General features: G+C 40.0%; 1 protein-coding gene across 1 annotated transcript in view; it reads right to left on the bottom strand.

Moving 5' to 3' along the window:
• Positions 1–25,188, bottom strand: part of LOC119656677 (forkhead box protein O) — a 255,751-nt gene extending 230,563 nt beyond the window's left edge. Inside the window, exon 1 of the mRNA XM_038063162.1 lies at positions 23,775–25,188. The gene's annotated coding sequence lies outside the window, so the exon portion shown is untranslated. The remainder of the gene's footprint in view (positions 1–23,774) is intronic.
• Between the last annotated feature and the right edge of the window lie 1,526 nt (positions 25,189–26,714).

The following is a 26,714-nucleotide window of genomic DNA, read 5'->3' as shown; positions in this document are numbered from 1 at the left end:
TAGCTCGAAACACGGAGAGCGATATTGGTAAAAAGTTTGCGGTTTTCCACAATAAGTTGATTCTAGTTAAGTCGTTGGGGACTACCATCCCCATGTACTCAAGAAGTACGATTTGCCCTGAGCCTGCAAGGGACTTGCCTGATGTGGTCTTTGTCATGAAGTTTCACCGCAGATTATCTGGTATCACGAGAACCGGGATGAGCCTCTGTCAGCATATTCTTCAGGAGAATTTCTAAAGAACGTATTTTCGGATCGAAGATTTCTGATATTCGCTCTTGGAAAGATTTTACGATGCGTATGGTTGCATCCACAGTGCGAGCAGAGCTAATTGTGGGTTTTAGAACTAGAAATTCTTATTTCTGAATTGTTAGATACGCCTGACATCTACTGGCATTAATTATAAGCATCCACTCTGTATAATCCAGAACACATATGCTACTCACAAAGAGGTTCCAAATCAACCTCCAGGACCTTCAGCAAATTGAAAGAGACAACTTTGACAGTTATGTTATACGTCGTATTGTTGCAAAGTTTTTTGAATTTTTAGGATCATCATTTTTTTTTTTTTATTGGGCAATTTCTGAGAATGGGTTCTTGTTTTAAGTGCACACTTTCACACTTCTTCCCCACTCTGCAGCTTTACGACTACCGTGCAGATCTTAGTTCTATCTGCATGAAATTAAGCTTCACAGAATCTGAAGCTCTTCCAATACTCTCTTTACCATTATTCTGCTCTGGTAACCTAGTACCAACCAAGTTTGAAGAAATGGTCCAGGCAAAACTCGTCATATTATTTGGAGGAGGCACAATATTTACCGCATTTTTTACTTTGGTTTCGCGTTTGCTGTATTTTCGTATAGTATTTAGTTTGATTTATGGGGGATTAGCGGTATTCATATACAATATTGTTAAAACCAAACAAACATATCACCGGCTATTCGACTTTTAAGTGTAACCACGCTGACGCTTGCTTGCTTGCATTTATGTTAGTAAGACGCACAATGGTGGGTCAAGTTTTTTAGACAATTTGGTGCTCCACACGCCATGTACAAAATTCCAGGTGTTTTGAAACCTGAAGCCAAACGAGATCTGTTCTTAAGAATACTGAAGCTCGTAAAACCGTGAAAAGTTGCGACAGAGATGATAAAAAGGGACGAAAAATCTCGTTGGCATCTTCTGGTTTAAATATAGGGAGAACATGGTCTTTCACAGCCATCAAATTTTCCATGATTCCGTCTTAGAAGGATTAGCTTTCGAATGGAATCCTGTTCTTTACATTTTCTTTATCCTCTGCTGAAGTAGTAGTCTTGAGTTAAGTCGTGCCGATCCTATGCAAGTAGAACCAAGAACAATCACACCAAGAGCGAAATTTCTAGCCTAGTAAAATGAAGAAGGCAAAGAAGTACACATGGTTTGCAAGGATATGATGGGTACGAAATCCACCCCTTTTGATTGAAAGAAGTTGGGCTTACTTTAGAATGAAGTCCGCTTGAGTGAGTGGAAAAAGCAGCTGCCGGTGAGAGAGTGATAAACCCCTTAGCGAATCATACCCCTACTGCCTTATTTGTTTGCTGTGCAGAATGGAAAAGCTGCTTAAGCGAATTATACGTACCACACTGCTCCAAAATTTAGAGCGGGTAACAAACCCTGATTAACAATAGATGCAACCAATATAGAGGCCAGCTTGGCAGAAGAACCAATTGCAGGCACAAACATAGCAGATCAAAGAAAGACTGCCCTATCAGTACTCTCGGTGTCGGAAATGTTTTCAACTCTGCGCTACGGAATCATATTATAAATCCCTAAATCAGCTGGATGTGGTATGTAGCAAATTATCACGGGCTATTTCGTGGATAAAACGCCTCCATATAATACTAAAATAGGCCCAGTTGAATATTTGATAACCGGCGGACTACCTCAAGTATCGGTACTATGAGCCACACTCACTGGTTATGCCGATGAAATCACGCTTGTGGTAATAAATACAAAACTTAAAAATGTTCTTGGAGCATATGGTATATCGGTGAAGTTTAACGAAAAATTTCTATTATCACATGACTTGAAACTGGGGGAAGCAAAACTGCGGCTTTATTAGTGGTAACCGTAAGTTGAAGAAACTGTTATTATTTTGTGCAGGACAGCATTAAATACTTCGGTGTTTTACTATTATAGACCATCGGTTAAACTTTGCTTACGTCAACGGCAATGTTACTGTTTGGATGCAATCGACAACATGTAACACAATCTGAGCGCACTAGAAGTTGCTAATTTATTTTGAACAATGTCAGAGAAATCAGGATTCGTTGCTGCGGGTATGATATCTATTGACACTTTGTCTGAGGATATGCCAAGCCTGTATAACGACAAAATACGGGGTGGCCATAATACCGAGAAGTGACGAATTATGGAAGAATACTCACGAGTAGAAAGTGATAGGAACACTGAGATGATACTGACAAAAGCAGCGGGCACACAAGTTGATTCCAAATATCCCAGTTTAGATGGTGGACAGCTATGGAAATATTCTGTCCTAAATGTCAAAATGAATACGGAATAAAGCACTTGCTCTCCGTCCATCCGAGATTTGCGAACGAGATTCTTATGAGTAAAAGCGAATATTCAAAAATGGTTGAATCCCCTGACAAATATCAGGGAACTTGCAGTTTTGACAATGTGAATGTGCCGGTAGGGCTGTAATTCGCCCTTATTAGATGTAAAGAGGTGATTTTTTCATGTTTTCAATCTCTACAAAAAACAAGTATACACATGGACAAACCAACATTAAACTGATTTTCATAAAGTGTTGGTCTACATAAAATCTTAGAAACGAGAATTTTCGCCAAGAATGTGTAGAAAATCTATTTTTTGTGCTACTGAAAATAGAATTTTCTTATATTGAGCTTTGCACAATCTGAGGCACAATTTTAAGGGTTATATCTATTTCGAAATTTTTGTCCGCCTGTCTATCTGTCACATGCACTTTCCTCACTTTTTCGCCGAAGATAGTCATGTTAGATCTCAAATGAAAGAACTCCACTAGAACTTTTCGAACCGGGCATTAGTTTTGACATTAGTTGCGGGGATCTAAAAGGGTCAATTACTTCAAAGACCCGTTCTCAGAAACCCATCGAAAAATCTAAAAAAATGGAATGAAGTATCTAAACCCCAAAATAATATTCGTTACGATATCTGCTCAAATAAAATAATTAATGGTATATTTGTATATTCTGCAAATTTACCCCCTAAGTTCATTCTAGATGTAGAAAATTTTGCAGTTATATAGGTTTTAATATGAAGCACCATCTTGGAAAATTTGGTAGAAATTCTATTGTTATTAATAAAGAAATTGTAGGTAGAAATGACAACCACTTTCGCGTCTAATTACTACTCCTTAAAAGATAAAATGTGGGCATTGCATCGAATTGAATCTCGGATGTATTCAACGTACACCAAGAACTACGTATAAATGGTACCATCGTGTACCTAAATATTCTTAGATAAAAAATCAGCAAAGCCTTTCATACCAGAAGCGCGAGTTTCTGGTTTCCAATTTATCTTTTATTTGCTTAAAATACGCTAAAACTACCTAAGATTCAAAATTAATAACATTTTTCTATAAAAACATTTAGAAATATTTTCAAAACTAATTTCTCTGGAGCAACTTCTAAGAAGAAAAGCGGGTTGGTCAATATGGCAAAGAGACTGGGCATAGCATTACAGCAATCAGAAAGGAGTTGTTAGGGCAATTATATGATGTTGGGATATCAGAGGTTAAAAAAAATTAATGGGCCATATTATCATAATTTAAAAAAGCATTAACGCAACCTGGAGGAAGTGACATTCCACAACTGGTGTTCTTTGTGATCGACGTATCAAGGAACGTCTCAAATCTAAAATTTATGCAATGTCGTCCGTTCTGTCGCGCTCTATAGTTCTAAGTGATGGCCGATTATAAAAGACAGTGAACGGCATCTTGCGGTAATGGAGACGAAGATGTTGCGTAGGACTAGTGGCGTGACACGTTTTGATCACATCCGAAATGTGGATATCCGCGATGGTTATGGGGTTTTACCAATCGTGGAATAGTTTCGAGAGAGACGTCTTCGATGGTATGGTCACGCAATTCGCACTAACGAGAATTCACTTGCCAAGATTGGTCTGAACAACGAAGTCGATGATAAATGATCAAAAGGCAGGCCGAAACAACGGTGGCTTGATACGCTAGATGGGGATTTAAAAGCCTCGAGATTGCACCCAGGCCAGGCGTTCGATAGAGCCAAATGGCGAAACCGACCACGACGAGCCGACGCTGCTTGTGAACGGGACAAAGGCTGAAGAAAAAGAAAGAAAAAGCCGTATCGTTTTTAAACTTCAAATGCGTTTTTCTCGAAGCCATGTTTTCGTAATTCCTCATTTGTTTGTCTAGTACACATGATTTTTGATTGATTGATGAAGAGAAATTTTTTTTAAATAAAAAAATTAAATCAATATTTATTTAGATTTTTTTCAAATCCTCAAAAATCTTCAATAATAATCGAGTGTACTTCACTGACTACGCTTATGTAGTTCGAGAAAAAAAAGTCTATTATGTGTTTAGATGGTCATGCTACAAAATACTGCCTGCCGCGGAGGACTTTCAAAAAATCTTGTTTTGTCAATAATAAATTTTTCTTACTCCTTGAGAATTGCTTCATCGATTAGTATATTGCTTATGGACTATAATTTGGAAATGTGCTAACAAAAACATCTTGCAAGCTAGCATAATTGCAGTTGCACACCAACTCTGTGTCCAAATCATCCGACGAAGGCTTGTGCCAAGAGGCCGCCGTAAATGTGGGTCTTCGCAGGACATTTGATTTTATACTATTTCGATCGGATCGACACAATTTACATGATCATTGAATACATTGTAGCGAACCTTAAACTGGGATTGTGCAACTGAATCTCGTCTGTGACTTATTCATAGTCCAAAATCCAATACCCAACGGGAAGCCATTGTGGTGGCGCAAAAGTAGCTATGCCTTTGGAAGCATGATTTCAATATGAAAATGAAATTGCGTTGAAAAAGCCTTCCGTGCACAAATATCTTTTACAGAGGTCGTTTCTTTGGAATGAGTGAGTTGTGTGCAACATGGAATAATAGAGTAATTATGCAGACCAGTTCCTTGAAATCTGAAAATTCAAATTTTTGAAGAATAATGTAAGGTACACTGAAGAGTGGAGAGTTTGACCCGCCTTGACTTAAAGAAATACAAACAATGCGATACGAATAAAATGTTTTTTTGAACTCAATCAGAAAGGGCTGACTGTTATGTGTAATGGAAGAAAAAAATGACCCTGCATTCATACCTTTCTAAGTGTATCCTTTGGCAGGTGGGTAATTAAAGGCTCCTTCGTGGGTGTTTTAGATAGGGTCTACATAAATCTTCGATATAATGAGGCCTGTAGAGACAAATACAGGGCCGGGAGTTACATCCTGGTCGAATGTCCTTCACCGTAGTAGCATAGATAAAGCGGGCTTCCAGATTTCTGCCTTCACCCCTGATGGGTTTAGGTTTGGGTTTTTTGTATTAATCTCTGCTGCTCCAGGCCTACCTTCATATGCTTGCGCCACTGAGGCCTGTCTCCTTCCTGGCGTGCTATCGGAATCATTAATTTTCCTTACCCCAGGAACTTTTCACCGCTCTCGACAGCCAAAAGGATAATACATCTGTAAAGACAATTTTGATCCAATCGCGATTGATTATATATCTGGGTACTGGGCAAACAAATCCGATCAGTTAAGTGTGTCCTACTTAATCTTGTGTAAGTCCCTTATTTTAATTTGAATTGACAAGTAGTTTTTTGTTGTTGCATAAATACACATGTCAAAAAACATTTGTATCGTTAGATTGTAGTTTCTCGCAGTGGTAAGTTTTTGAAGTGCGTTAATTGAAAAAAAAGGCAAAAACACGTAAAATGAGTGATATAGGAGAAATAATTACCTTATTTCATAAAAAAATATAACACACGACAAATAGCGGTCGTTGTGGGCTTTAGTCAGTTCTCTGTAGCTGACTTTTTAAAAAAATTCCGGGCCACTGGGTGTACTGCCTGAAAACAGGGTTCTGGAAGGCCGAGCAAGAGACTACATCAGCGGAAGATGGAGTGATGCGGAGATTCTGCCCACGGATTGGTTCAAAAGTTCATCGGACATTAAAAAGGAGCTCAAGGATGCCATTGGGAGAGAAATTGATGCATCAACGGTTCGTCAGAGGCTCAGAGAGGGCGAATTTCATGGCTGACTTCCCGCAAAGAAGACCTTTTTAACTGAAAGGATGCAGAAGCAACGCTATTTATGGGCAAAGGACCACGAAAATTGGACTCTGGAACAGTGGCAAACTGTAATATTCTCCGATGAATTCCAATTTAATATTATTGGGTTGGATGGAATACACCACGTATGGAGAAGATCAGGTGAGCGATTCAGTGGGGAGTGTATTCAGACCACAATACGCCAGCTGGTGAACAGGATGATTTGGGGCTGCTTTTCGTTTTATGGTGTGAAAGAACTTTCATTAATTGACGGAACAGTCAATGGTGCAGCCTAAACGAATCTTGGAGGAGGATCTGATACCTTGCATTGCAGAGCAATATCAGTATTCAAGTGGGGTCATCTTTCAGGACGATTCTGCGCCCTTTTACAGGTCCCATATTGTAAGCAATTTTTTTTTTATTTTCTCCAGCTGTTTTATAAGAAATATTGAAGGTTTTCCAATTATTAAACCTTTTCTGCTTTGGAGGTGCGCAACTTTCTGGCCGAAAACTCAGTAAAGCAGCTGACTTGGCCCGGAACCAGCATGGAGTTAAACCTCATAGAAAATTTGTGGGCACTAATTAAGAAAAAGGTAGCTGAACAGAAGCCGAAAAGCCAACATGAGCTTGATTTATATATATTATATTCTGCAGAGTTTTATTTCATCAATGCCAGCGAGGATTACAGCCGCAATTATGGCAAAAGGAGGTGCCACGTAATACTAATTAAACATTTATGAGTTTATTGTTACCAAATTTACCTATTTTTTGTAAAGTAGACTAATTTTGAATAAAAGTCCCTTGTGGAAAGTTTTACATAGGTTTTTTATTTCTCCAACAACTATTTTTACCAAAATATCAATACACAAAGCCCCAATATTTACTTTTTTTGCCCAGTACTATGTATATATATATATCCAGTGGTACGTCCACATTATGTATTTCCCAAAAGCAACTTGATTAACTTTTTCTAGGCGTATATGTTTGTCCTCTTCCTAAGTTGCTATCGATATGTCTCGTGTTCTTACTTTTACTAGGATCAGGACAATAAGATTCTCTCGGTCCTAATTCAGAAGAAAGTCCTTTTGGAAACCAGTTTTTGCAGGGCAAGGTTCCTGCAGCATGAAGAGATAATATTCCTCGCTAACGTTCTTTTCCCAACTTTCTCAAAATAGGACATCCTCAAGGACCCAAAAAGACAGAAGAAGTAAAAACTGTCAAAACATGGACTATTTTTGCAGCTAATGAATATCAAATTTTTTGACAACAAATTTTACATGGCCCATAACCAGGGCCTAAATACTCTTTTAAAAAAAACCTAAGCGAAATCTATAATTTTTTTCTTAAATCTTCTTAACCAAAAAGAAAACCATCAATAATGCAAAAAAGATAGCATTTCACTTTCGAAATTATCTGAGTGTAGACCTCAAGAGCGGGAAATGAAAATCTTCGGCAGGTTCAGTGTAAAATCGGGCAACGCAGCAAATGTTAGTAAATAAACCGCAACGCACGATCAAGAAGACGCATGATTTTGCGGTCAAACGCGAATTGAGCCTATACTTACATACGCGCATAGATATACACAATCAAACATCTTAACCTCTATCAAATTTGACGGCCGTTTTATACTCTCCATTCTCTGGAGCTGTATATGTGGGGAGCAGAGGAAAATTTTACGATCATGGTAGTACAACGCTGGGTACTATCAGGAGAATTGCGAACCGAGGTTCAAGTAAATACATAGAAATAGAGATGAGAGGAAGGCCGATGACTTGATTTTAGCCCTCCCTCTCTTGGCTCTTCAGTGAGCTTTGGGCAAACGCACGATATAAGTGGTATACACGTGATGAGTTAAAAGCACTTACACGCATCTTGAGTAGAAAAATTAAATATATATCAGACAGGCGGCGGAGTACTTTTGCCTTCATTTAGTAGTGTTTGTGCTAAAGATACTATCCCAGATACTAGCCTATCGGCTTATGCTATTGCAGATGGAAAATTTAATGGCACGTTCCAGTTGAACGTGCGAATATGCCTGGAGTCCCACTGTCGTTATAAGGTATGTACGTTGTTCATGATAAAATCATTTCTAATTAATTTATTAGCAGTTCTTAATCATTTCTAATCATTGGTAGTGCACGAATATTAATTAAAATATCATCTGCAGGCTAAAATTTGGTAAGCTGAGTCACTGAAGAGAAATAGAAAAAATCTACCATAAGTATGTGCAATAAGCAGGAAGATGGAAAGACAGTAAATCGATTTTAATAAGGTCTTATTTTCACACAAAACCTTAAATATCAGGAGAACCTTGAAGAAGCTACGAAATATTAATAACTGTTGGACAATTATCTGATAAAAACTTAGTTGCAACTGAAACAAAATCAGGGATAACAGAGAACCGAGTGTCTGTCTGTCAACTTGTGCTTTATGATTTCAGAAGAAGACTGAAAGCACCCAAACTTTCATAGCAAACAAATCCTTAAAAAAGGTGAAAAAACTAACAAATTTTAGGCACTACAATGTACAAATTCCACCAAATCCTGCTCAAATTTCTATTAAGAAAGAAAAACTTTCTTGATAACCAAATCATCGAGACTGTTGAAACCATCTCTAATTGCAGCTTGGCAGTGCGATAACACATCTTTTGTTACGGCGCAGAATATGCTATATTTTCTGGAGTATGCCATAACAGCGGATCACGCCCACGACAATTCAAAGACCGACTGGGTTTCTAAACACACTTCCACTTACCTATCAGTTCCTACTTTCAGTCTTTGTTTGTAAAAACTGATTACAGAGCAAGATGTTTCCCGCACTGCTGAACCACCCTTGAATTTTAGAAGCTTCATTAGTTGGTGTTATCAGAAACCATCTTAATGGCCAGTTCTTTCATTAAAACCAAAACCGTAGCTTCCTCTAGGCTACGTCGTCGTTTTCCGGTGGTGTATAGATAAATTTTATTAAAAAATTGAAAATGTTTTCAAAATCATTATCAAAATATCCATATTCTCCAGATTCACATCCAGTTTCCATGCTTTTTCAGATTTACCACTGAAGAAGGCAGCTGGTTACTACAGTTATGAAACCGCGAATTAAGGCCCATTTGTATAGTAAGAAGGTCTAAATGGTAGATAATGTAGAATGATAACTACTGGTGAAAAGAGAATCAATCTAAGCCAATTTCATAAACTACCACAACACAGGATAGGCCGAACTAGCGTCTTCTATATCGATTTTCTTATTATTCTTCAGTATAGGCTACACGAAGTTATAGACCTTATTCACAAGTACAATCCTTCCGCTATTTCATTACTGTTGTCTATTATCAGTGATTCCAGGGTCACAAATCTACTGACTTGTTCAATGTTATAGTCATCGTGTGTCACATTTTGTCCTATCCGTCTTTTGGATCCCACCAGCATTTCCGCCTTATTCTCAACTATTGTGGGGTTGACTGTCCTTGCTACGTCGTCTAGTTTCTTTAAGGATTCTTTGGCGTAGAATTTGGACTGTACTAGGTTCTTTATATCGTCCGCATAGGCTACTCTGTATGAAACATTTTGAGTAAAGCGCACATACTCCAGAGTTATGTTAACAAACTTCGGATCCAGTCTTGTTTAAACCCAGAACCTGTCCTGAAGCTTCACATCAAATGGCTTTATACTTCCATTTGGATCGATGATTGGCTAATTATAATTCTATAGAGTGTGTTCAATTTGGGGATGGGAGTCCAAAGTCAGCAATATTTTGCAGCGTATTCACGAACAATACAGTCGTATGTTTATCTGAAGTCCATTCAGGGTTTAACCCACTGAAAATATTTGGCCGATTGTCGATTTGCATAGTTTTCTAACTAATATTTTGGTTGGGATCCATTTTGATATTTACCAATTGCGTGCCCCATGTAAGCCTCTACGCTTCTTCCAATAAATTAGGACCTTGTAACTGATGAAATCGCCCTATAATTTTCGTAGCAAAGTTGGTCGCCATTTTTTACGGGGCAAATTCTGCTTTTTGGCCTCTGGGGTAGTTGACTCCGTACAGATGTCATTGCAGAGTCCACTGAGTTTTATTTACTCGTACTACCACCCTTAATCTTAGCAATTCGTTCGAATGATCTCTAAGATTTCCTCGAAATAACCAGCCTCCCTTTTCCTAATTATCTTCTTGCTTCCTAGATCTTTTCTGCCGCATCCGTATTGTAGTGTTAAGATTGGAATCCTGTTCAAGAGATCTGGCGGGTTTTTATTTTCAAAGTCGTTGTTCAATTTGTGAAGTTTGTCGGCTTGAATCCTTGCGGGTTTTTCCTCTTCTACAAGTATTGTCAACTGTTTTCCTCAACTTTAAGTATTCGTCTCGTTTGGCTCTTGTCGGATGTTCCTTACATTATGTATACACAGCATTCTTTATCTTATAACATATGCCTCTCAGGCATCGCACTGCACCGAATCAATCCCCCAGACTCCTAATCTACAAGTTCTCAAAAATGTGTCGATCAAGGGTCTTTCGAAATTGTCTGAATTTCTCCGTATTTCTGAAGTTGTAACCCGTCAAGCACGCGCGGTTGAAAGTTTTCCCGATTCTCGGGATTATCCCTGATTTATTCACCCTGAACTGTTTGTTTGTCTGCATCAGAAGCATGGAAATGAATGAATGAGTGAACTTGACCTGTGTACGTTATATTCAATCACTCAGGAGGCACGGCAAATATGGAAATTGATAGAATTACCGAGATGTTCAAATAAATATTACGTGAAAAATATGGAATGTGGGAAGTTTTACTTGTTACTGCCATTATGGTGGTTATGCTATGGAAAAAATACGAAGGACACGTAGAAATAGGGATGAGCGTGCGAAATGATGGTAAAGGTCAAACTACCGGATGAAGTCATAGAGGAGATGATGCCGAGGCACTCTGATTCCATTAAGAAAATAGAGGGGGATATGATCCTTTCAAAACTTCAATGAGATGTTGTATCCACCCATCCGGGTTTCTCTAATTAGTCAATTTTGAAGGTCATTTATGAGAAACTACCCTGTGAATGGAAGTTTTTTCCGGAAATCCTGGAAATACTAAAGATCGCAATAATATTCAACAAAGGGCATCAGAGAATACTGAAGACCTGCACCGCTCAGTTAAACTATAAATGAAAAGACCAGTTGTACAGAGAATGGATGGTGCTGCAAAAAAGATTAAAGTTCAATATAGAGAAGAGCAACTAATACAATGATAATTTTTTGATGACCAGGACGACAGAAGGTACTATAGCCATAGTACCATAACGTTCATCCATCAATCACTTTTGTTTTAAAAATGTGACCTGCGATTGGGCAGGGTTAGCTCTGGCTCCCCGCACAAAAAGGACACATTCGCTTTTACACTGGATGAAAACAGAGTTCAGTTTTCGAAAAAAAATCGTTGACCTTTTTGCGCAGTCTTGCACCGGGATTGAGGGTACGGCTTGTTCCTTGTTGATGCGACCCGACATCAAATGGACGAATGTTCATGGCCCTTTCAATCCTACAAACAAAAACATTGGGTGTCGTTTCACTTTTAAAACCAACACGCAAAATTAGAATGAAAATTATTTTTCGGGCATGCTGACCATGCTGTAAAAATCAAAATTTGGAGAAAATGGGAAACAAAACAGGACGATGGTTCTTTTGTGCAAAAATCGTAGTGTACATGTACTCTATATCTAAGACAATTCACGTTTATATGATTCTGATATTCTACATTGTCAGGTGAGGTTTCCGAGAAAAAAAAACAAGTTTGGTCTACCAAAAAGCTGCTAATTCTAATAACACTTCCACCAAACTTTCTAGGATTGTGTTGTATTTGGTAGCCTATATTAGTGAATTTTTATGATCTTGTAAAGCATTTTTTCTAATCCCTATATGCTATGTATGGGGCCCACCTTTAAAAGCAACGTAGTATGATGTCATTGACTCTCTTCGTGGGTGTTCACAGTTCTGACCGTTTCCAAATGAAACGCATGTTACAGACAGAGAATAAACTGACTTTGATAAAAATTAACTTCATACAAAAACCTTAAAAACCAAAGATGACCAGCTAAAATACAATAGAAACAAAATAAAAAATTCACAATAAATGACAGAGCCTAAGACCCCGTTAAACACAATCCTACTACTTTCTATCCAGGATTGCAAGACATAATTTATTTGAGTATATCTGTAACAATAACAGTACCATTAAATGACATTATTTTGACTGAAAATGTCCGGGAGGGCCCAGGTAATAATTAAGTATTGTGCCAACGATTAATGACGGTAGTATGTGCATCTCGTAAATTCACTATGCCTCATCGAAAGATGACTGTTAACTAATAGTCTATAACTATAACTAGAAGATAACTATAAATATACGAGTATCGGAAAACGGCTCCTGTTTTTCCCTTTGGCTCCAACTTTCTGCGCATCCTGCTTGATGTCGTTCTGATTTTGCGTAGTAAAAAACTCTTAAAAACCCCTTCAACCTTGCTTATATAACGATATAGAGAATATGGTTATATGATATGTGGTATTAAACCAAAACCCTAAAGTAATGCCTTTATGGGTTTGACTTAGAGAGTAGGGTTCAGGATTCAGAGTTTGACAATGGTCTGAAGTCCAGTCCGAGTTAATCATCCTCAAATTCATCAAGTCATTGAAATCAATAATAAAGGCTCATCGCCATATAACTGGGAGGAAACCCCAAGAACCGAGCCTCGATTACATGAGGAACAGAGAGAAGAGGTACTTTATGAGGATGCAATCCGTCCTGGATTTTACCACCCATGGAGTTGTTTTGTAAATCAAAACCTTTTTAGAATCGATTCAATGTCGGTCTGTCTGTCTGTCATAACCGATTTATTCGGAACCAGCTGAGGTTATGGTGACGAAATTGGTGAGAAAATGTGATCTGTGAATCCTTTTACTTATAGCAAGATCCGCCATTATCCATTGAATTTATTGGGGCTACATGTGATAGGGGGACATAACCTTTTTTTTAACAGAATATAGTCATGTGTGGTATCAGATGAAAGGGCTTGATCAGTGCTTTTCGCAAACTGATCTTATTTCTATTTCTCAGCATGCCTCGAAAACAGGTCTCGTTTTTAGATCGTCCAGCCTCTGGTATTCCGACTTGTTTTTTTTTTTGTTTTTGCCGGCTGACAGCATATTGTTTGCGATCTTGATATTGACCAATATGCCCTGGCGAGAGCCCTAAATGAGCCAACCTAGAAACACGTGAATTTTAGCAATCACTTGTGTGGGTTTGAAGTACCAAGGATCCCACGCTCCCTCGAGCACAGGACTTCTTCTATCCTTTCTCCCAATCACAAGCGGAGTCGGCTCGTTGTGATCGGTTGGTCATTTTATTCTACCAAAAGGCTGATCTGGATGCAATCGCGAGACTTTTAAATCCCCATCCAGCGTATCAAGCCACCGTTGTTTCGCCGGCCTTCTCGTCGCTTGCCGTCGATTTGATTATGGCTGAGTGCTTCATGGTCTGGTACACTTCCAGTTGGCTTAAAGCACTGGATTGCGTTCCCCTTCCTCGAAATCCTTCTGTATCAAATAAAGCTCTCAACCATACTTGACTGTCTTGGGTTTGCAACTCGATATTGGTTGATGACTGCTTTTTTTTCCTGGGCATTCCTATATATATTACAAATTTAGTAGAAATTGCGCTTTAAATGTCTCGCCACTATCGCTTCCTGAGTAATTTTGATAGAATATTAGTTTCACACTAAAATGAATGGATTAGTGCGGTGATGCAGCGAGAGTATTATTTTTAGTTGTGAATCGCGGGACTGGACAATCACTTTTCATTTTCATTTTTTCATCTTTGAAACTGCAAAAAGTTCTTAGTACAAAACAAAGACCTGAGAAAGAGAATTGCAAATTGTTTCTTGACCAGGATGTGGTCATGCGGGGTATCAAATGAAAGCGCTGAAATATTATTTGGAAAATAATAGCTTTGCAGCTCAAAATATCATATGTAGTCCATAATATAAAATAGTTCCTGTTGTCAAAAATATAAAATCAAAAATTATTTTAAAAAAATCATAACGGGGCCTACCCTGATGAAGTTTATAAGTGCACTACGCTACATTTGAAAATTTATAAACGAACCACCCCCCCTTTCCTAAAGTTCATTTGGAAGTAAAAAGATTGGAATTTATGTAAACAACACGCAACACTGGAAAGTTTAATGGAAATCCTACTATTACTAACATAGTTATAATGAGTCGATTTTCCCTTTCTTTTGACAATAAAGTGAACAGAACAATCCAAGCTATTGGAAGCCCACATATATACATATATGAGGGTCATTTAGAAATATCTTATTTTGACAATTTTTTGGTTATTTGCAAATTAGGTCCGGAACATAAAGGGTCTTCTGGAACGATATGTTTAAACTTAAGGGATCTACCTGATCTGAAACCTAGTTCAGTGACACTAATACGATATTTCCATCTTCTTATGTTTTTCGCTGAAGAACGGAGTTTTTGTCAGAATTCCATAATTTTTCGACTCCAATGCCCCGAAAACACATATCTCAAGCATATTCAAAAACTGCATGAAATTCCCTATAAGACACCACGAATAATTCACAGCAGCCTCCTAAACAAATAAATCAATACGGAATCCATGTTTTTTGGATTGGAAGATTCATGCTTTCAAACGGTATAACCACCTTCATCGATTATTATTTCTCTTAGGTAAATATGAGTTGATTAAAGTTGAAAAACGTGTTTCGGTTTGTTTTATTATATTTAGAACTATATTCCATTAAGTGTGCGAATCGCGATAGTGATCGGGCTCATATTTGCATTCCTGCTTGCCGTCAGTTAGAATCTCTAATGGCTATGTAACCAGTAGGGAAGCTAATGTCATAAAATAGGAAATACAAAAGCAGACACTAGTCTAGTAGTTTTAAAAAGCCTAATATTATTATAAAACAGCTAGTCCAAATCTATGTAAATTTATAGTCATAAAACTAGACGCTAGAATTTAAAAATAAAGGAATTCCAGACTTGAGTCTAGTCTTTTCTTTGAAAAAGAAATTCGGTCGTTGACATCTCTGCTGAGATCCAACGATCGTGTGTCTTAATTTGTTGTTCTTCAGTATCCCAGTGCTCTTCGTACGTCAGATGATGCCTTCCGAACATTGAATATGCCGACGTGTTGTCTGTGTATGGTTTTGCCTCCAGCAGTAGACATGAGGTGGTTCGTGAATGCCAAATCCACTTTGACAATGGACGTGTTCCGAATAGGCGAACTTTTCAACCAGAGCATCAAAGCACTAGAAAGACGGTTGTATTCCCGCATATAGCTATAATAACATTGTCCCTTTAGGGGGCGGTATTGGTAGAGTTGGTGAAGTAACCTGCTTTTCCAGAATGCTCATTATAGTATTGGAGGGCACGATGTGAGTTAAGCATTTAACACTAAACGGTTGAGGGCTATCCAAGATGACAGTTGACACCTCAACCACATCAATGAAAATTACTAGTGCAACCAAAGGGGAAGTTTCTGTACTTAGTTTTTGGGTAAGTATTGACAAAATCATCATTTCCCTTCAAAAATAGTATGGACAAATAAAAAAATATTTGTTCCTAGCGTCATTTTCAATGTACTCAATACCCATAAGGGACACAGTCAATTTCGCATAGAATTAGAACGATACCAACATAACGTCAGTGGAAATGGCAATTATGCTTTGAATCCTGTTGTTCTTCCACATCGATTTTTATTTTAAAACAAGTTTTCATCATCTGCGTACTTTGCCTGAACGATAGCAGCAACAAATGTGGTGGCAAAGGCACGGATGCTTATACTGGGAAAATTGGCACGCAATGTTTAAACTAGAAAATTGTAAGCTGTTGGATCGGGAGGTACGGATCCATATTATGGTCAGCTAGATGCCACGGCCTAATTCCTCTTGATTTCTAGGACCTTAAAAAAAAAGACTTTATAGCAATTAAGTCACGATCAGAATCGAAACTCGATGCAAAGATACGAGGAGGGGAATTTCAAGGAGCTGTAATCTGTTGTCAGGCCCTGGAACACGAACTGTAAGTAGGATACATTGCGTAGCATTTTTAGAACATTCAATTTTAAACTTCGTTACAAGTTTGGTGTCATTGGTAGAAATAACGCTATACAAACTGTCCGACGTCCTTGGTATTTTATCAGCATTGCAGATAGAAAGGGTGTAATGACTAGTCGGATTGAGAACCTTAATTTGGTTGGCCTTTATCTTCAGTCCGACTATGGTTATTTCCGTCTTCAAATCCCAAACCATTTGGCAAAGATCCATGGTAGGGTGAGAGAGCAAGCAAATTTCAAGAACGTAGTTAGTTTCGCCGGAATGCCCCTTGGTCACACTGGCGAAAGTATTCTCGATATTGATGAAAAATAGGTAGAGCGGGGATTTAAATTCCGCGTATTATTTCAGAACGATCCGACAGGTACTAATGTCGTCTGTATAGGAGAATCTAAAACGGAAATCACCCAGCTCTCAATTTTCGTAGTGTTCTTTCCAGCACGCAAGTGGTTTTATTTATTGATGCAAGATTTGGTGGAATGGTTAGGATTGTGAACTCCCATCCATGCGGTGATAGGAATCATGTAATGATGAGATTAAGAGTGCCTTGGGCGCCTAAAATTCTTTTCCCCTTATATAGTCATATAGGATATCAAATCAAAAGTGTCGATTACGGGGCGAAATTGCGGCATTGGTTATAAAGGAAAGAGAATGAGATGCACAAGTGCAGCTATGAATCACGGACCCATTCTCGGAAAATACCTATCCCAAAAATTTGAAAAAAAAAATCGCGAACCTACTCCAATATGATGTATACATATCAAAATTATCTACATATTCATTTCAATTTTAGAACCATAAAGTTTGGCATAACATAGATCATAATAAAGGACACAATACTGGAAAGTTTGGTGAAATTACACCATTATTAACAAAGTTATGGTGGGCCAAATTTATCCGTTTCATCCAAATTTACTGTAACCCAAGGCATGAAATGTCAGTACCACACTCAAGTGGATGGTATGACATATTAAAGGTATAGGGAAGGATCATACCTCAGATCAAAAAGTAAAACTTTAGATTTTTATCAAACAATATTTATTTATTCAACAATATTTATATCGTCCCCTTTAAAGTAATTCCCGTCATTTCTCCCAGCGTTTCTTCTAATTGTTGAAACATTTCTGATTATCACATAGTGATACAGCCTTGAGCTCTTCCGGCGATGTAGTCTTTATCTCTCCAATAGTTGCGAATCTTCGTCCTTTGATGTATCCCCCAAGCGGATAAATCCTCAGTTAGGAGTTGACCAAATCAAAATTATCGTTGACATCACTCAGCAACTCTTGAGCGATGCTTAGCGGGGGTTCTTCTGGTCATAATTAAGTTGTTTCGAAGCAAACTTTGCTGACACACATTTTATGCCCAAAATTTCGTCATCATTAGAATTCGCTCGACCCTCTTGGAAAACCTTATACTACTTATAAACATTTTTTTTACTGGAAACACCATATGCCACTGTCAAGTGTTTTTGAGCACCTAATTCCATTTTTTACTCGAAAAATCGCCGAACCATGAAAAATTCTTTTAACCTTTATGACTCTCACATACAAATAAAAACTGTTACATGGCTGAAATTATGAGCATATATTCGGGATGAGCTCAGCTTTAGATATCCCACGAAATTCGAAACGTGACCATACTTCCTGATTACACCTTGTACATTACGAACTACAAATTGAACAATTAAATTTTCGTCCCTGCTTCTTTTCTAAGCAGTCTGAAAGGTTTTGTACCTTTCATAATAGAACCGCTGAACATGCGATTTTCGATTTGTTTTGGAATCTTCACGATCTTCTCCTTTTTGACTTTTCTGCAGAAATGGTATACTAGGGGGCCAAAGTCACTTTACTCCGCATTGGTACAATGACTTCGCATCTGTTTTTGGGGCAATCGCTACCCCCATGTTACGGTAAGTTACCATATTACCCACAAGAGGTACAAATTCAGCGGATCTTATACGCTTGAGAATCCTTGTAAAGGGATTCTTTCTCCTCTTCAGCAGGCCATTATCATGAATAAGATTTACGACCACCTTCAAGATTTTCGCGATGTGGTATACGGTACCGAATTTGTTGCTATTTATGATGAATTCCGTTTCCGTCATCAACACAATTTCTTTAGTCATGATGTATCCTCTACTACACATCTCTCACTTTTTCAGGATCAAGGAGCCCAGCGCGTCGAGATCGCCTACGCTCGCAGTTATCGAAAGAACTCTCAGATTTTTACATTCGTCGATCCACCTCGTTTTGGAATCTAACCGACAATTTCTTTTGCGCTAGAGGTAAAGTCCCTTTTGATGGCGCTCAGCGCAAATTAGGGTAGTTAGTGGAGGAGCTGCAGGTTCATCGAAGAAAACCAAGGCATATTCGTCAGAGGTGGCTGGGCAGCTACATATGAAGTGCAGGGCGGTCTCCTTCTATCCCCCCTCCATATTACCGACCCTACCACCCGAATTTTTTCCATGTGGTAATTTAGGGGGCAGTGTCCCGTTAGGGTTTTCATGTAAAAGCTTTTTAAGGGACAATAAAAATGCTGCTCTATAGCACCGGGGCTGTTTCACAAGGATTTTTGCCTGCAGAAATCAAAATTTCTTCAACTGATTGCATGAATCCTTGCAATTTGATCCGCCAAATATTTCCTTAGACGCAATACAGTGTTTTTTGCATTTGCTGTTTTCAAAATTTTCTCATAGTATTTTTATGCAGCTCCTTATTTTCAAGAAGTTGTTGCCTTGTTACATCCAATGTTACGCTAAAAACATGTTTTATTAGAATATCTCTGATTGGATTTAGGTGAAATTGAGTTTAGCTAAGGGGAGGGAATCCTAGCTCCGAGTACTCAGGTCTTAGTTAGGCCCATTGTACTATCCCCATAAATAGTCCGTTCAATGGCTTCCCGCCTGTAGCGTTCGCAGGCTTTTGCGAATCTGAGGACATTTTCCAGAGGCAGAGAGTGCGTAAATTCTTCATTGAAGAAAACATCATCGAAGTGTCTTTATCTGAGTATACCGGACAGCTGCATATGAAGTGCAGGGCCGCCTCTTCCTCCTCCTCATATTGGCTACATATAGCCAAAATCCATTTCCATATGGTAGTTTAAGGGATAGTGTCCCGTTACAAGCCATACTAGGATTTTCAGGTGCAACTTTTTAAATAACCACAAAATGCTGTTCAAGCGACCCCGGGTTCCTTCTCAAGGATTTTCGCCAGCCGACAAGAGTTCAAATTTCTCCTCTCAGCTGCGTAAATCCTTGCAATATGACCCTTAAGAGTAGACTTGATAGCGGATGGCTGGATGCCAAATGCTGGCTCTGGCTGCATAATTGTAAATATAAATCCTTGGCAACCTAGCCTGTCAGCCTGTTTATTACCAGTGATGTTTGAATATCCTGGCAGCCACATCGGGAATGTTTCGTTGAGTCGGCCAAGTTTCAGTAGCAATTGAGGCCAACTCCACACCAACTGGCTTAATATATTATTGCTATTTAGTGTTGATAACGCTGTCGGCTCTCGGATTCGAATGGTGCAGCCCCACTATTTCTGTCGCAAACATTTTTTCCTGCGGATAAAATGGCATACACAATGACTCACAAAATTGATTACGTTCGAATTAGTTACGATTTTTATTTGATATTCTAGCTTCATTGTGTACAAATCAACAAATAGCATCTGTGTTAGCGCTCTTCCATTATCAATATATTCCTGAGTTCAGTCAGTACTAACGGTATAGTAATTTTGGGTTATGTGACAACCTGGGAAACGCCTGCTGAACTAACACCAACAGCTCTACTACCAAACCCTATCTCCACCTCCACATGGTGACCGCTGGGAGTTCTTAATTCATGAAAAACTGCAGACGGAGAAGGATGAAGGTGAGTCTCCTGCGACGAAAAACGGGGCAAAATATACCAGTTGGTCCTCCAGGTTGGTCCAAAGTTACGAAGTCATGGAAAGAGCCTCGGACAGGTTGGATTTCAAAGCGACGAACCCTGCAACAACAACGGAATAACGATAGGCGCATTTTCTCATGGAACGTGCGCTCCCTGTACAGACCGAATGCTGCTGAGCAGCTAGTCAATACCCTGTCCCAATATACGGCTGATGTAACAACGTTGCAAGAGATGCGCTGGACAGGGACTGGTTTCCTGGAGAAGAGCCACTACACAGTATATTATAGTGGCCATCCAGTAAACTATGTGCTCGGAGTAAGTTTCTTTGTCAGCCAAAAAATGAAACCTGCTGTTATCGGCTTTGAAAATATAAGAGAACGGCTATGCACTCTGCGCTTCCGAGGCAAATTTAGAAATATAAGCCTCATAATAGTTCACGCCCCTACAGAGGAGGCTGTGGAGTCGGAGAAGGATACTTTCGACGAGAGAGTTGAGCGGACCCTTGAAGCCTGTCCCAAGTATGATATCAAAATCATACTTTGTTGCGCCGTTGATGATGATCAAGAGGTTGCGCTTGTTATCGTCAGGAGAAGAGAACAAGCCACCACATTCCCAAGGAAATTGAGGGGATACTGCGTAATAGTGAAATATATTGGCACATTTCAATGGAAGCTGGAATCTCTATTGGTGTAGTTAGCAAGACCCGTAACAAGTTTTCCGGTTTGTCTATAAAAAATAAGGCAAAACGCAAGCGGATTCTTAGCCTAGGACCAGGTCCTTGTAAGGGATATAAGGACAAATAGGAATATACCGTAAAAATACACCATAACCCTCAATACATTGAAAAACTGGAATTTTTCTCAGAAACTATTCTATGAACGTTACAAATGCTGGTCTTAGAGGGTTCACAAAAGTTAAAAATCCTTGTTGACAGTGGGACCCAACACAAAATTCGATCGACGTTCGCAAAAAATACTGGAGAAGTTTATATGGTGAGATGAGTCCAAAATAAACTATTTTGGATCGGATGACCGCGAATACAACCGCACCATGTCGAGTTCACACTGAAGTTTGCATGAGGCTCAATTATGGGCTGGGACAAGAAAAGGAGCTATGAGGTTGGAAAAGATTGCAGGAAAAATGACGGCAGACTCTTATATTAAGCTTCCACAGGATCATTTGTGTGGTACCATGAAAGATTTGAATACCAGTGTTTCAGATAGTGCCTTTCAATGGGACAATGACCTGCACCGTACAGCAAAATCGCTCACCATATGACTTCAGGACTGCGGAACAAAAACGTTAGATTGGCTTTCCCATTAGCTTGGTTTAACCCCACTTCTGAACTGTTTTAAGACGGTTGGTCAAAAACGAGTCGGGGACACTAACCGAATTGTGACAATACCATAGAAAATTTGTGAAAACTATACTAGATGCAAGTGGAGGGTATGTTAGCCTTAATTTTTCCACATTATCGTGTAAAGTAACAAAATTGGTCATCCTGGAGTATTCAATAAGTACAGTGGAATCCCGACAATTTGTACATCGATTAATTCGGCTAATTCGTACAAATTTGCTGGTTCCCAGAGTCAATTTTCTTTATTTTGCACTCGCGATGATTGGTAATCCCGATATTTCGTACCAAATCGTCAGTCCCTTCTGAATACAAATTATTGGGATTCTACGGTATTTAGTTTTTTTTTTGCTGTATCAAATTATTTTCCTGTTTTTGCTCCTTTCTAGTTTATAGTTCGAATAAAATAAAAAATTTAAGAAAATATCGAAATGTTTTTGCGTTTTTAGTAAAAGATCTGGTTTTCAGCGAAAATCTATTTTCTAAGTCATTGTATCTCCGCCTAGAATATGGTTGTCGTTCAATTCCATAATTGTGCTAATGAATATTTTCGAGCGAGTTATTTAAATATTGCTAGACTATTATATGTCAGTACCCCTTTTGTTATACATATTCAGAAGAAAACTCCTAAATCTATTGCGTATCGTGATATGGTCTATTGTTCGTCGTTGGCCGGCCGAGGCCGAACTAACCTTGTGGTAGGTCCTCCGGTCCAACAGTGTGGTACCGATGACGAAGTGGTTAAATTTACAATGTTGTTAAGTATTTCACCGTTGTTGCTACCGTCATTGAAACCATACCTCTCCATCACATGACCAAACAAGGTGTTGTCAGAGGTCACTTTGGCATTCAGATCACCCATCATGATCAGAATGTCACCTTTAGAAAACTGCATGCATTTGCGCATTGAAAATACCCTTCTCTGCATCTGCGTAGGACTACATAATTGTAATACCTCTTAACATGGATCGAATTCTTGCAGTCAAGGTCCTGTCAGAAATTAGCTCCGAGATCCTAATAACGCAGCCCAAATATTGAGCGATATTATTACTGGCAGTTGTGAATCACGGGGGATAATCACTCTAGCGCATGGGAACATTTTCTTTTTATTTTTCATCTTTGATAATAGATAAAAGTGCACTGATTAGAACTATAAATAAAGTAGCTATCTTTTGCCATTCATTTTTTGCATCCATTTTATTTGCGAACTTCTGTATGCCCGTTAAATAATGTTCAAACCCTCGTTGTGGAATTGAGGGCTACAGTAAGTGCAACTAGACTTTTCACGATACATCGCTGTTTATAACGGATTCGTCGGTAGAGCTACTCTTTAATTTCTACTTCATCAAGACCAAAATTTTCCTTACAGATTTGATTATAACAATTTCCGAAAGGAACTTAGAAATGTTTTTTTTTCTGAACGATTTGAGTTACAGAAAAGGTTGTAGCCGAGGGCGGAACGTCGAAAATGAGCCGAACATTTAATTTGATTCCCTCCCAATCTCCGGACACGGTACTATACCGCCCCCCTTAAAGAAGTTCGCACAGAAATCCAATCTTTTTTCACAGATCTGTGTTAGAGACCGTTGATTTCTAAATATAAAGCGATTGTTTATGCTTCAATCTCCTGAAGCTCGTTCAGCGTCTACTCAACGGAATCTGCTGACTTACAGCCCCGTGATTGACATGATAAAGATTTCAGGGCATATTTGAATTTTCCAATTGGCGACCGTTACCCGGCCGATATCACTGGACAAATGTTATTGACATGCTTCCTGATCGTACGTGATCAAGGGCGTGCACAGCTCGGGGGTCAGACGATCTGCACAGAGCAGAACAACAAGCAAACCGGGTCGGCGAGCACGAAGTGATAAGAAATTGTTACTGATAATTCGCTGAGCAGCTCCAGACTCGCTCCCGAGGTCAATAGAATTATTCTGGAAAGTTAATTTTGCCCCGTCTCGTGAGGTTCGGCCGCACTACGCCTGGACCCATTTCTGCAGAGCGGATCACATTCCACTCTGTTTGCCCGATCTTAATCTAAAGTCAAATAGAACTAAGTTTGTAATTTATTGACTAAATATTAGCATTTTGCTGGGTTGTCAGTGTACCTCTCTCGTTTGCACCAAGGCGCCCGGGCCCCCAGACGATCGAGCTGGATGATAGATAGTGTCGTATTTCTCCGCCGATGCAAAACGTGGATCACAGATGTCACTCTTGTACTATTGTTTACTAATAAAAAAATCGATCGAGAGAAAAAACAACATTCAGATGGCCGCGACGAACTCGATTAGACTTGCGAACGGCTCCACCGACTTTCTGTCGCTGAGACGACGGCGCCGATAAGGTAACGACAATTCTGCAATTGCGACTCTGCGATCGGCACTTTTTCAAAAACGGAGATTCATATGCAAATTCGCCCCGTACGTAGCAGATAAATTTTTTTATACGCAGATACTCGATACCGGGCGATGCGATGAAGGCGCACTTTTTTCTCGCTTTTTGCTGCTTATTAAAATCTACTAACACTCAGTGGATTTTTATTTTTATACTTGGCACACAGACGACTAACTAATACACGAACTCGTTCAGGGGCGGCCGCCGCCGATAAGCGTGTAAGAAACGAAAAAAATTCCGGAGCGATGTTTGCGTATTGCGTATTAGAATTGGCGAATTCCGAAAAAACGGACCTGCACGTTTCGCCTGGATCACTAGTGCGATCTGCTCGCTACCCTGCCTTCCAGTAGAGTCCTTGCAGGGCGACAGTATCCCGGGGGATTGACCAGGATCAGTCCTCGCTGGCTGGGAAAATCATGAAATCTCTATCGGCCAAGGGGCAACAGACCACATGGGCTTTAATTAATTCGCGCCAACACTCCGCACGGCTGCTCCCCACTTGCTGGCTCGTCTCCACCGACTGCCGTCCAAAATGGAAAAGCAACAACAAAATGACACTTGTTACGTAAGCGTATAAATAAATCGCGGCGCTACACTACACGTCAGTGTGTGCATTCACTATCAGAACCACGCTCGCTTAGTCAGTGGCACTTCGCGCTCTTGCCGCTCTTTCCCGCCCTTGCACCGCGGATTTCCTCACTTTTCCACACCGAACGGAATTATTTCTCAATTTCCGAATTCCTCGGGCACATGGGATCCTTTGCGAATTCAAAAATCAACAAATTATGGTCGGGACCAGGGACCGTGTCGACCAGTCATTTCAGGCGGGGTGTCCTCAGTCACAAGCAGATTTCGCATAAACAATTCATGAAATTCGGTCTTTTGCGATTGGTGGCGCGTTCTCACCCAATTTCGCTAACCAAGGCAGATTACCGCAAGCGTGATCCGTAACAATGTCCGCTCCTGGCGAAAGATCGAATTCAAATTGCGGCGAATTCCTTCAGGATAAACCGTACAGAATATTCGTGGCGCGACCTCGTGGCCGATTCTAGAAACACTTCACGTGCAGTATGACTTGTTTTCTAGCCGGATGTGGACACACAACTAAACGCCAAACGCCAGCTCCAGCATTTTGTTGTTAAAATTGTTGGTTCTCTGGCGAAGCATCTCCGGCCAGTTCGCGCTGGCGTAGCGAGGCGCCGAGAGAGCGGCCAGAACCTGTCCCCCAACTCCAACACCATCGCAAGCGCAAATGCGCAGAAGCTCCCCAACGGACTCCCCAGCCTCACCGCTATCGCCGCTGCCACATCGAAGCGCATCCACAGCCCTCTCGTGGCAGAGTGAGAAAGCTGTGGAGCAAGCGTATAAGCGAACCCGTTACACGCTCGACCTAGCTCCCACCCATTTTCGCGCTGATAAAAATCACAAACGCCGGCACTGGTGTCCGAGAGGTCGACGCGCCCCGCTGCCGCGCCACCCGCCCGCGCACCTGCGTCAGGTCCACGTGGACGCGGAATTTGGAGCACAAACGCCTCTCCGCCAACCTCAGTGGAGCGCTTGGCGTATGGCGGCTGATTCGTGCCAGCGCGGAGCGTGGCGTCCGCGCTCGTCTGTTGCTCGCGCCGCGCGCTCCAACGTCCCGTCGACATGCGACGCGGCCTTGGTTGGGGGCCAATGCTGGCTAGCAGCGCTCGAGTCGTTCGTCTTTTGTTTCAGAGACACTCGCGCCAAGCGGGCAGACGGCCACGTGCTTTCTTCCGCCTCGGATTTGCTCGTAAGAACGCCCAAGAGGAAACAACCTGGAGACTCATTGTGCTCCTTGCACGCGTACTTGTAATGTGGGAGGCTCCCTAAATCGGTCAATTAACTGCGCTTGTCGACGGTAAGGACACTTTGATGCTTTTTTCGCGAGAAATCCTGAGAAAGTGAAGCTTTTTCATTTGTGTAAGATTCAGCGAATTGGCTGCCTTCGCCTGGGAAGCAGCTCACACTGTGGAGTTCAAAACGCGGGGGCTATGCAAATTATGCTGAAATAATTTCAAATATTTCATGATATTAATCTTTTTTTTACAGAAAGTGACTCGTGAAGGAAGAAAGCATATGCACGTGTCCTGGCATGGAATAACTGCTCTCGGGCAGATTTTAGCTGCGACTTACAATTCAAGATTCTGGATAAGATCAAAGGTGGTCGAAGTAAGTTCCATGGGAATGGGTGGTTACAATGTCGAAGAGTTGGTATCTAATTTCCGACTCAGTTTTGAACAACGAACCGAATCAAATATATACACTTCAATAATAATGTGAAGACCGTATCAAAATCTGGCAAGGAAAGATAAGTCCAGGGTGAGTTGTCTCACAGTTGGTTGAATTTGTGCAATTACACTGGTCACCATGGGAAAAGTGGACAGACACTCTCGTGGGTGATCTTTACTAATTTTGAGTCACTGAATTAGGATATGACTTCCGTTTTTTTCCGTCACCCTCCATTTTTCTGTCACATCCCCATTTTGACCGAAATTGAGGTGAAATCGGTAAATTTCGTCTAATCTGCTCATATCACAGCGAAGAATACCAATTTATAGCCTCAAATTACAGCAAAATAATGATAAAGACTATGTATGTCCTACGATAAACATCTTTGGGATCCGAGGGGT

The sequence above is a fragment of the Hermetia illucens genome, chromosome 5, assembly GCF_905115235.1.
Source record: "Hermetia illucens chromosome 5, iHerIll2.2.curated.20191125, whole genome shotgun sequence".
NCBI classification, from domain to species: Eukaryota; Metazoa; Arthropoda; class Insecta; order Diptera; family Stratiomyidae; genus Hermetia; species Hermetia illucens.
The sequence above is the reverse complement of the archived record's forward strand: the minus strand, read 5'-3'. Positions and strand labels throughout refer to the sequence as shown.